Source organism: Erithacus rubecula, assembly GCF_903797595.1.
Source record: "Erithacus rubecula genome assembly, chromosome: 2".
In the NCBI taxonomy this organism is placed as follows: Eukaryota; Metazoa; Chordata; class Aves; order Passeriformes; family Muscicapidae; genus Erithacus; species Erithacus rubecula.
This window is the reverse complement of record NC_136685.1, coordinates 106137242-106150281: the sequence shown is the minus strand read 5'-3', so window position 1 is coordinate 106150281 and position 13040 is coordinate 106137242. Positions and strand designations below refer to the sequence as shown.

Here is a 13040-nt window from a genome sequence, read left to right as displayed (position 1 = left end):
GAAGAGTTATACACACACAGGGAAATCCTAAAACTGGTCACAGCACATGTAGGGGAAGAGTATCTTTTCAGGCACAATCCCAACAAGCATATATTCAGTAACTTATTCAAGGAGTAGATTTACTATCTTGCCAGTTTTCTGTTCACCTTTTAACCTTTTCATTGCATTGTTTCACAGAGTGAATTAATCAAAATTCTTTGTTCATGTTTTATTTTTGAGTTGATGATGAGCACAGATAACACTTGGATTTCTTCCTTACACCTACAACTGCTTTTCTGTCAGCACTTTGTTCTGTAGCTGCAGTTCATTCCAACTTAATCTTTTCCAAACACCCAGGTCCCTGCAAGAGGATGTCTACACTAGCAGTGTAAGTGTAACAAACTCGAGTATTTGGTGCAGTTAACTCCAAATTAACCTCCCACCCTGGCTAAGCAGAGATATGAGGAGCCCAGAATCAAGTGCTTGGGGCCACTGCTTTTCTTCCATTACCAGGAGAAAACTGTGAGTGTAAACACTGCCTGCTCCTCTGCAGCTTAGTGATTGCTTATAGGTCTGAGGGAGGAGTATCTGTAGTGCCTTGCACCCATTTCCCTCAAGGATAAACGACTGCAGGATGTGAAGGATAGTACAGAAAGATCATTGAAATTTTCTGCTTGCTTTAAAACTGAACTATTTTATGGCCCTCTCCTCACCTACATACTTTTAACCTCCTTGTTGTTTTCTGAATTCTACCTTGATGTTTTCTGATTCTACCTCTTAGCATGAAAAAAATCTTTATCCCAATCCTAACACTCCACTACACTTAAATTAGATGCTGAAGTGTGAAAAACAATCTTGGTGGAAAAGTAGCATCTTTATAAAATACAGTGACTAAAATATTCTATAAACTTAAGGAAGAAATATTTTTTATTTGTATTAGCTAGATAAACTGAATTACAAAGAAGCTATTCCTTAGGCAAGAGGGGAAAAAAGATATGCTCAGATGTGACTTTTTAAATGCAGGTCATATGTTTGCTTCCCTCTAGTTGATCCAGAATATTAAAGGTACAGCATATTAATTACCATGTATATGAAGACTACCTAATCATAAGGATTATAACATTAATTTGGTTACCAACAGGAATTATCAGCACCAGTTTGAACCTGTCTATTGACAGGTTAAATCCATAAATGTCCAGGCAAACTTAGAAGAATGGCATCTTTTAACACAGAAGCTTAAAACCAAAATCATTCTCTATTTGCACAGTCAGTCCTGGGTTTGCTTTTGTTTCCATGAGTAAGGGGTACCCAGGGCATCAGGAACTTCTCATTTTCCAGACCTACTTCCAGATTGGTTATACATTAGGATACCCTTTCAAGAGATTTTTAGAAGAATACACAGTTTGTACAACTCTTACTTGGCAATCCTACACATGCCAGAACAAAGTGCAAAATCAGTTGTAGAAAATCCTTATACAGACCAGCAGGACTTTGTCAGGTTTGTATTTTCCCAGATAAACGTTAAATGACAGTTAAATGACAGTGGGAGGGGATATGTATTTCTAGACAGAGACAGTGCATGTGTAACTGCAGTGGGCATTTTCATCAATTAACAAAAGCTTTGGGTAAACCTTAGGTGAAATAGATAAAACCTCTGTCCACAAAGTAAGGGATTAAATTAGGCTGCAAATCACTTCTGATATTTAATATTCCATCTGTTATATTTGCTTTGGCTAAAGACTTTCAGCTTGAGCAATTTCTACTCTTCCTAAATGACAGGTCTAACTATACACTTATTTTATGACTTATTTTTCATTTGTCTGAAAAAGCAAGAATGCCCCCTTTTGACAATTCCATATATTTCCTCTATGAGGCCAGGAGAGGGAGTAGTAGCTTGTATTTTTCCCCAGGAAAGCCAACACTCGGGACACCAAGTACTGTATTCATTTCCTTGCAGACAACGATCACATCCTTTGTTCATTGTTTTTTAGCAAGATCACAAAGATTTTTTTGGGGGGGGGGGGGGGGGGGGGAGTGTGGGAGACAGAAAAAAAATCACTTTGGGAGAAGAACATCTGCCACAAGAAAGTTTCAGATGAAAACTACACACTCTGTAGAATTTAAATCTCTCACACATTGATGGATGGAAAGACATGCAGGTGTCTGCACAGGTTAATCTGTGCTCACTTGCCCTGCTGAAGGTACAGCACAAATCCAGATCACCTGCAATCATGTGACTGAGCAGATGCTGGCCAAAACACGATATTAAGGTCAATGACTCTGCTATTCCTCTGCCTCTAGTTGTTACACAAATTCTAATAAAAATGCAAAAACATATTTCTCTAGAGTTTCACCCAAAATCTTAAGGCTTTTGTACTGGTGCTGGCAGAAAGCAAAGACTGTTTGCTTTTTGCTTCAAGTTCCTCTGCAGTGAAACCTGAAACATGATTTGAAATTCTTCCAAGATTCTGAAAAGCTCACCACCTGATGTTAAACAATTTAAATTCCAGTGTTAGGAAGTCACTCTGAGATCTCTACACAGACAGTGGCAAATGATGTGTCCTTCCAAAAGATGACTCAGAGGAGGAAGGAAACAAAAAAATAAAAAACTAAAATCTTACTTGCATATTTCCCAGCTCTTCCAGAGGACCGTTATCTCAGCCTGAAAAACAAAAGGGAAAAAGTCCACAAATGAAATCATATAATGTATCAAGTAAAGCATTTCCAAGAGAAACAAGTACCAGGGTAGAAGGCATCAGGCAGATCCCAGTTTAGGGTTTCCCTCGCCCACATCCCGGGCAGCAGAACTGGAAGCAGCAGAGCTGCTCTGCCCTGCACCAGAGACTGTCTCCCCTGACCTCAGGCACTGTCTGAGGCACTGACAGGCTCAGGGAGAGATCTATCAGACACCTGCAGAGAGCAGTGCCAGCCTCAACCTCTCACCAAGAATCAGCACTGATTTAAGGGTGCTGCATTGTCTATCTTGGTTGATATAATTTTCTTTTTTTTTCTGTTGTTCAGTCAAGAGGCACATCCCTGCACCTATGTGATCCTGGAAAACAGAGATGAGAACACTATTCCTGATCCTCACTCTCTACAACAAGCATTAACTGAAACTGCAGACTGCTTCTGTCAGAGACAGATGTGCTTGTGGTATTTAATTAACAATACACAACAGCCATGACAATTGCAAGATGTCTTATTCAGCTGAAAAAGTACAAGAGTTAAGCCAGCAACATAGAATAACAATTAAAATTACAGCATGGGGAGAAATTCCAGGTTCAGGAGAAAATTCAGGAGAAATTTCAAATCTAGGAGAAAATTTTTTACCTGACCCAATAAGAAGATTTTTTAAAAATTTAAAACCAAGTTAACTTACAGCTGTCAAAGCAAGAATATAAAAAAAAATCCTGCTGTACTCCTGAAAAATAAAAGTCTCTCTCTCTCTCATGAAAGAAACATTCTTTCTGCATCAGAAATAAATTTGACTGATTTTCAAATTCCAGGTTTTGCACCATTGCTTAAGTTTCCTCTAACAGCACAGTAACAGAGTTACTGGGTTTAAAGCACTGGTTTGGGTCACTATGGCTTGTTGCAATCCAGCTACCATATTTTCCAAGACCTGCATGGATATTTAGCCACATATCTCCTATTAAAGCTAAATCATCTTAAATAAAAGAATCATTGTGTGTCTAACTACCCCTGCAGCTCCTTTAGAAATTTTAAGACAATACATTCATGTTATATTCTCTCTTTGGTGTAGTAGAGAGAAGAATCATCAATCTCAAGCAATATTGCTTACAAGTGAAGTTTGGCACTGGATCAGTGGTATTTACCAACAGCAGGCACCTCATCCATGTAAAAATTGCAGTTCTCACAGAAGTACTTGAGGTGGCTGCAATCAAACTATGCATCTTTAATTACATATGCAGACTGTCTCCAGCTCATCCTTTTTCAGTAACAAGATACACAGAATCAGCAACATGAAAACAGGAAACTGTTTGTAAGGCATGGCATTGAATATACTATTTAGGAACAGCCACTCTGAATACCATTTGCTTTGTCACTCTGTTTTCTTCAGTGTGATATGACTTAGCACATACAATTTTTTGTTTTGCTCCCTGGATTCCTTCACAAACATTTTGAAGCATGTTACCTACAGGAGGGAGTGCTCCAAAATAAAGATCCCCTTACAACAAAAGCCAAAAGCACCATCAAAGAAGTCTCCCTCATTGCTCCATCTCTTGCTTTTCCTTCTCATTTGACAGCAGCTAAAGCCACAGCAAGTTTACTACCAGAATTGGGAGACCTAGTTCAGGATACACCCCTTCCATCTGAGTTTGGCTCCATATCAAATTCTGTGTGACTTGCAGACTTATCTTTCAAGTTATAGACTTAAAGTAGCTTTTCATCTTCCTTGCATTTTACAGATTTTTTTAGTTGTCTCTATAGCAGTAAGTATTGTTTCCACTGCTGTTTAGTGTTATCAAAAGTTTTGTTTTCTTCTTTAAGTGGAAAAGAAAGAAAGTTGGGTTTGATTCCAATTTTATAGAACTGGGCTATGGGCAAAGAGAATAATTTTCTGGAAGATTCAGAAACTTATTCTACACTGCTTCAGCCTTTTTTCCTCAACTCCAAGGACATTCACCACTACATTCCTCTGACCACCTTTTACATTATTAAGCAGCCTCATAAGGATATTACTCTGATTTAGAGAATGTTTTACTGGAAGCAAGTTCCAAAGAGCCTCTTTCCTACTACATTCAATGTGTTAAGCATTCACTATCAGCTCTGGGATTTACCAAGAACTCAGCAAAGTCTGTTCTCATTCTCCATCAAAGATTAGAAAATTTAGGTGTTTCTATAGTTACAAAGAACTAGTTTCTGGAAAGCCCTTTATCAAGAATGAACTCTGCCTCACTGAAATGAGATTCTCTTTACTGCTATTTTAAAAATTCTCAAGATCACCTAGCCACTATTAAAGGGATTCCACTAGTGGCTATGCAACCAGCTTTTGCTATGCTCTGGTTCTCTCCCAGGAAACTGAAGGCTTTTATCTGTTGCCAGCTAAGAAATATCCACTAGACTGAAAATCCACTGTATACTTTTTGGAAAGCTGCAGGGCTGAAGGTAAAAGCTGAACAGCACTGAGGTTTCTTTTCTAATCTGTTTCAAGTTCTGCACTCTTGGATGCTGTTAATTATAGTCCAGTATGAAACTAGCAATATGAAAACCTATTTATTCTCAGTCTTAGTAGTTGAAGGTAATTAATACTTTTATCTTCCTACGTGCTTCATTGATGGGACACATGAAAGGATAAATGAAATTAATCCACATGTAGTTTAAAGAAAAAAAAAATCAATTTGTAAAGTTACACTCCCAGGAAAGAGGTAGGGCAGTCTATGCATGTCTCTTGCTAAGTGAAAAATACATATTTCTACAAGAGTAAAAATAACTATCAAGATGCTGAGCTGCAGGGTAACAGTTCCAGACCTGTGTCTGTTTCCACTTCAGGGCCAGTCTTTAGCAGAGACCTTCACCCAGAATTTTCATTCTACCTCTTACTATTACATGATAACAAGATTTACACAGTGTAGTTATGAATCAAGTATTGGGCAAGTAGCTCCTTCCATGACGAACTAGGGGTGGAGAACACATACCACATAAACACCTGAACACCTCACTGCTTTCATTATGCCTCAAAAAATTCATTTTACTTCCTGGTTTTTGCCTGAAGAATTCGTGGGTATTGAAGGAAATCCTAAAGCAAAACCAGACAAGTCATAGATACAGTTTTGCTCATGAGGATGATTCTCACACAGCAAGACCTCTGTAATTTTATTGCTAGAAGCTCTCAGCCCTGAGCTTTGGAGCTCAGCCCTTCCCTTATCATGCTCCTCACTCACAGCAGAGTCCACTTCACACACTCTGAAACACACAGAAGGATCATACACCAAACAAAAATCCCTGCAGAAGCCTTAAGTTTCTACTGAAGTGTTAAGATGCTTGTTGGAACCCTGGTCACTGAGAATTTTAGACTTTCTATGCTGACAGGCACTGAACACTGAATTTGACCTAAGGCTGTGGAAAAGACTTCCAAAATTTAATTACAGAACAAAAATTATGAGTGTGTATTTTGAACAGAATTGTGTAATATCACATGGTAGAAAACTTAGAGTTTAAGGTTTTACAATATAATAATATATATTTTAAAAATGGAAGTTTTAGGGTGGAGCTAGTCCTTCTTCACCTTCTTCATAGGTCTAAGTGACAGCAAGTAATTAGGTGAAAAAGTCACCATGAGTAATTAGTTATTGGGTTAAAGTAAAAAAAAAAATTATCTAGTATTTCATAATTAGGCAGTTTACCCTTAAAAGGTCCCATAGGAAAAAAAAAAATAAAAAAAAGACTCCATTTTTAGCTTGTTAGCTTGAAGCACTGTGGAACTCACAGTCTATGAAACTGTAATACAAATAAAAACTAATAAACATCTAAGTCCAAAAAAGAAATACCATCTCACACATTTAATCTCAACCCTATAAAAAAAAGATAAAACACAGATGATTCCAAACAGCACAGCTTAACAGTAACTCAGTGCTTTCTAGAAAAATTGCAACTAAATGCATTTATCCAGGCACAGAGCATATCCAGTGCTTTTATTCACATGCATTACACAGCAGTACACAGAGATATTGAGAACCAGCAGGTCATTTGCCAGGGAAGGAACCAGCAGCTTAACAAAGAGGATACTTGCACAAATGTGGAATACCTGAAAAATTCACAAACACACAAAACCAGTTATTCCCTCCATTTTTCCAATAACTGTGATGGAACATTTCTTCCTCTGCAAAGTTTTCAGTAATCAACATGGCACACTATTTCTGTGGCTGTGTTGTTGTGACCAAAGTGATTTTACTTAGCAAGATTTGTCTGATTTTATCTGTGTAATGAACTCTCAGCTTTACATTCCTGTAAAACCTCTGGAAACAAACAGTACATTACAAAGATTAAAGTGTTAATCCAAGATCACACTTGTCCCTGTTTTCACATTACGTGAAATAGTCCCAAAGTTTGGCAGAGCATAATTAAAAGCAACCTTGCACAAGTTAGCATTATTTCTTAAATATCTGGAATAATTAAATACTCCTGTGTAAAAAGCTTAAAGGCTGAACTCAGCCATCCCAGAAAGGAGTTATCTAGTTAACATCAATTAAATAAAGGCTCTCCAGGGAAAACAGAGAGCTTCAAAGATGGAAAACTTCTCTGGCAACAAAATCATAGTGAACAAACTTTCAATAATCAAAATCTTGACATCAATCTTCCCTGTGAACACCTCCCCTTTATTTCACTGCTTCAAACAGGAAAAAAAAAAAAAAAAGGGGAAACTTTCAAACTAAAATGAAATTTGTTAACAGAAAAAGGACATTATTTAGGAGAAACCAGGTGGATGAAAGTACAAAAAAAGACAGTGTGGGGGCTTATTTGCAAAACTGCGGTTTTCTTCTTTCCATACAGCACAAAGAAAACCAAAACCAGGAGTAAGTTGTCTTTAACCCAAGTAGGAGCCCCTTGTATTTTAGCAGAGTCAATGCACCCAAAAGGAACCCTGTATTCAGGAGCTCAACAGCATTTCAGCATTTCACCCACACACTGGAACGCCCAACCCAGGCACTGAATTCCTGAGGCAGACCTTGGACTGCCTCATTTAAAAGCACTTGTCACGAACATCACACACATCTAATCCACTGTTCACTTGCTTGTCTCTTGCTTTCTATTCTCACTCAATTTTTTATTGCAGCTAACAGAATATATAACATATTCAATAATTAAAATTTTAAATATTTTTTCTTTTAAACGTGTTAAAATTTTGAACCTATCAGGAAACACTTGCATCTATTTATGCAATATTAATTTTGTCCTATGTTTGTTTACCAGTCATCAAGGTAGAAGTAATTAAATATCCATATCCACCTGCACACATACAGATAGGCAAGAAGTCCTAAAGGATATGCACATAAACTGCATAATTGCAGAAAATTTGTTCTATAATGTTCCTCTCACTTTTTCTTGTTTTTGCAGCCCATTACTTGTCATTCTCCTTTGCTTCATCTCCTCCTCTTTTTCAGTTTACTTTTGTTTATTTTAAGACTTACAAGAAAGCATTGCTTCCATGCTTGCCATGCACATAAATTCCCTGACTAAACAACTGTCCAAACAGGAATTATTATCAATTATCTATGGCTTACTTAACCACCTACAGCAAAGGAAGCCTTGTGAACAATGCACCAGACTGGATAAAAGCTCCAAAAATCACAAAATCCTCTAAAAGAAGCTGAGCTCTCTTGAAGCCCTATTTTCCTGTTTTTGCATGAAGTTGAATATAACACCATCACATATAAAAATGTGAGGGGAAAAAAAAATTCCTTCAACAGTTTTACTACAAGGTTAATGGATATGAAAATTTCTCCCCACTCACACATACAATTGAGGTGTTTCAGTAATTATCAGTATCCATTCCCCTCTTTAAAGTTTCCCTGCAAGCAGCAATCAGAATTATATACGATCTCTGCATGAAACTAATGAATTCATGACAAAGAAGACTCCTCTACTTGATAAGAGATGGTGTATCAGGGGTATTAGCATCAGGCTTTAATGCTCAAAAACAGGCTCACAGCCACGTTCACACTATAATGGAACTGGAACAGTACCAGTGTCACACACCAGCAACTGGCCAAGGACTTGGGTCCCCATCAGAGGAGTAAAGAAAAATGCAAAGATTAAACAGGTTTGTTCACCTCCTAGATCAAGAAAATAAAAATATATACTTGTCTGCTCTCTGTGTAAAGCTTTTCATAAAGATATCCATCTGTAGAAACTTCTGTTCAGGACAGAGAAAATACTTTTTCAACAACAACAAGTTACACCTTTTCAGTACTCCCATAAAATAAATACTACCTGCAAAATGAAGGTAGTTTGCTGAAGAAAGAGCTACAAGAGCCTGTGAAATTTAGGCAGTATCTTCCTGGCAACTATTTCTGACCCAGGAGACTTTCTGAACCTATACCTACCACATAAGTTGTTTTTTTTTTTTTTTCTTCTTCAGATGCAGCTAGTAGAGATCACTGTTCTTGTTACAAAGGGGTAATCTTAAATTACAAGTCCATTTTTCACTCCCCAAAATGAGGCACATTAAAGGAAAAGTGAAAGGGCAAGAAATTTTATTCACATAATAGCTTTGGAGGGTACCAGAGCTCGAATCAAATCTTTACAGAACCACAATACTCAGGTTCTCTATAGGATATGCAAACACTTCACCACACCCTAAGAGTGGAACCCAGAATTCCCAATGCCAGCTACTTATCCAAATGCCATCATCCTTAGACCTTGTTAAGCAGACCTTTTGCTCATGCTTAAGCATCACAGGTCTCATTCACACTTCCCCATAAATGGATATCCCAAACATACAGTCCCCACAACTGATGCTGGTGCATTTAAAAAGTGACTCTTTCATGGGCAAAAATAAGTGAAAAAGAAAGGGAGATGGTGGATTTGGACACGGTTGCAACAAATGCACATCTTAGGAAACAGCTGGAAAAGCAAAAAACCCTTAACACCCTCTGCTATCATCTTACCAGTTCCCAGACATTTAAAGCTGTGCCCCACTATCAGATGGCAGAACAGCAGCGCCCTTTGGATGACTGGCTCAGGTAATCAAAGCAGAAAACAGCCAGAAATAATGCTGCCAAGTGATTAGAAGAGAACTGGTTGTAAATTTAAAGACCCTTTTGATTCATTAATCTCCAACAGCTAAAGACAAACCTAAAGCGAAATTACCGTGATTGTAAAGCGAGCACTCCTGTCCTGTGGCTATTTTTCGGCCTGCTGAGAGAGAATGAGCTGATCAAAGGCAGACACTACAGGGAGATTAGTGCTGCTCCACTGAGCTCACAGTTAGCTCCCATTAACTAACCTGTTTTAGGAGCTGGTAACGCCGGCATTAATCTCTGCTTCAATTGGGAGCGAAAGCAGGGAGTGACCCGTCCATCTGCTGGTGACAATCGCACCTGCCCTGCGAGCCTCTGCAGGTCCAGTGAAGCTTCTGCTGGATACACATTGCACATCAAGGGCACCAGGAGCATCCAAAACTTCCCTGGGAAAGCAAAGCACAGGTTCCACTTTGCTGGCTCATCACCAGGGACACGTGGAAATCCTACCAAGGGACTGCAGGGAAGGGAAGAATCCCCGGGAATGGCCCATATGAGGAGCTAAGAACCATTAGGAAAAGCCAGCCTGGAAGGACAAGTGGCAGTGTAAGGAATCCAAAGGCAAGTTTGGTGTTTTAGCAGCAGCTAGGACTGGCTTAAAATGTAAGTGGTTTGTGCAGTTTGTAAGGTTACAACTCTACAGAACTACAGCCCTTCAGTAAATTGACAAAATTCAAAAACAAAGGAAAAAAAAACCCCAAATCCACAACAAAGTGCTCAAATCCTGCAGCCATCACTTATTTAAATCCATCCAAGATCTGTCTTCAGTAACCCCACCTTCTGCTGTGCAGTGTTATCTCTCAACATTGATCTTCCACGTGATAGATTAGTGAATCCTGGGAACATTTATTACAAAATGCAGCTTCCCAGAATTGAATTCCATATTTTAGCTGATATTCATCAGAGCCTAAATGTATATATACAAATTATTGCTGACAAAAATCTCTCTAGTGAAATATAGCATATTATACAGATAAGATCATCTGCACAAATACATAGTTTGAATAAACTATTTTTTTTCTGATAAATTTCTGTGATGTGGACAATATTTTAATACCACACAAATATTTTCTCTGCAGCAGTCTCCCTCTGAGGCATATTTCACATGTTGAAGCAGAGAGTCAGGTGCAGTAGCTAGTAGATAACTTTTCTTGCATAAACCCCAAATTCCTCCAGAGCTGCCTTAAAAAAAACTGTTTTGACTCATTCATCTTTAATCATTAAAGTTCTATAACATTTAAATGTGATAATCACAAAGCACTTCATCAAATAAATAGTAATGTGTAATTAGCTCACTTGGGAAAGAGAGAAACAGTTTTTATAGAGGGAAAAATGGAGAAGGTTGGCACTTCCCACTGAAAAGGGACAGGCATTTACAAGCAAAATTCTCTCTGGGATACAGGGTGGCACCTGAATAAACCCAAGTGGAAAAGGGGTAAGATACAATAAGAGCAAGATTACAAGGAATATACAGACAACTTCTTTTATCCAGGAATAAGTAGACTGTCAAACTCCACAAGTCTATCAAACACAGGGTCTCCCACAAGTGCTTTATCAACCACATCATGAACTTCACAGATTAGATTAAAATCACATATACAGACTCTGACATGTGAAAATGCATAGCCTAGGTACTCATAAAGCACCTCTCCATAATTCAGCAAGACCCTCTAACAGATTAAAAGTACTCAGCTATCAGCTCATTTTTACTACAGAGGATATTGACAACATAGCAGCAGCTACAACATTTAATTAGTTTTTACCCATTTCTATAGCCTAGGTGCTACACAAAAGTATTTGAAAGTTAATGTAACACAACTAGCAAAGGAAAGCACCTCTTTGAAACAAATTGTCCTCAAACTCCACACACTCGGAAACTTGGTATGGTTTAGTTACTATTACACATAAAACTGTAGAAGTTATGTGGGCAGAGCAAGCAGCAGTTATATATTAGAAACAAATAACTAATAGTAACTAACTAATGCTAGACTAAATAAATGGCAGACAACAGGAGACCTTTATTTTCTGTAAAAAAACCCCTCAAACTACTCACAGAAGAGCTAACCCAGTCACCTCATATAACACTGGAAACTAAAATTCATGAACTCCCTAACAGTAAGAATCCTATTTAATTATTTTTCTCAGAACTACCATTTTTCCGGGAAAAGCATTTTATTTGGGAATGCGACCTCTAGCCACTGTAAAAACTCACTGGACTCATTCCAGCTTTAACACTTTCTGTTTCTCAAACACCTCCTCCCTTTTCTCTTTATTAGCTGAGCATTGAAGATGGTTTAGCTTGATTAGTCTTCACTTCTATTTAACATTAGAGCTGCACCTGAAGAATAACTTTTGTACTTAATGAGCTGTTGATTTTTTTTTTTCCTAAATGCTCCAGATGATTTAAAGGAAAATATCACTTCTCCATTAAAACCTCCCATCACATCTGTGGGCAAATGGAGCTCCTGTTGAGGTACTAAAGCATGCAGCAGAAACAGGATTAAAAAATTAAATTTGGGTAATTGGCCTTGTAAACTCATCAAAAATAAAGGCAGGTGTTTTCCTCATACTAAATAGCTGGTGTGAGCCTGAAGAGAAAAAAAAAAAAAAAAAAAAAAAAAAAAAAAAAAAAAAAAAAAAAAAAAAAAGCAGTATACAAGTTTTGCTAATCGTAGGATAACAGTATTGTTGTGAGGATCACAAAATATTAAAGAAAAACCTAATTTCCAAGAATACAAAGTGCTTGGCTAGAGGTTTAACAAAAGCTCTCAATAAATTTGCTTGATTTTTTTTTTTCTTTATCAATACAAGTCCTTGCAGAAGCATCAATCTTATCAAAGCCTGAAATATTAGCACATAGACTACCATGCAAATTTTCAATAGATAAAATAATTTTCAACTCCCCCACTAACTTGTTTGAGAAGGGTAGGTAAGACTATCCTGCTAAAGGCACGTTTGTTTTGTTAATTTCTTAAAATATCAGGACAAAAGTTAAGTTTGTATTTTTCCAAAGCCTCTTGCAAGATAATATGTATTTTACCTCAAAAAAGATGTTACAGACAACTCAGAAAAGTACAGAAATCATGTGCAAATCTCAAAGAAACTCTGTGATGTGACAAGATATCTTGGCAGTGGGAAGCAGTTTTTCTAAAGATTTATTCAACTTTACAGAAACATTATGCTTGTGATTTTTTAACTTTTTTGCAAACTTGAATGTGAGTGGGAAATTGTCATCATATTACCCATCAGGGTAGTTTGGCTGATTGAATACTCGGTTTGTAACACACTTAAAATTAT

The 13040-nt window shown here is 37.5% G+C and overlaps 1 protein-coding gene across 1 annotated transcript in view; it reads right to left on the bottom strand.

The window, feature by feature from the left end:
• Positions 1-13040, bottom strand: part of USP34 (ubiquitin specific peptidase 34) — a 435968-nt gene that overhangs the window by 144135 nt on the left and 278793 nt on the right. The gene's annotated exons all lie outside the window — the stretch shown is intronic.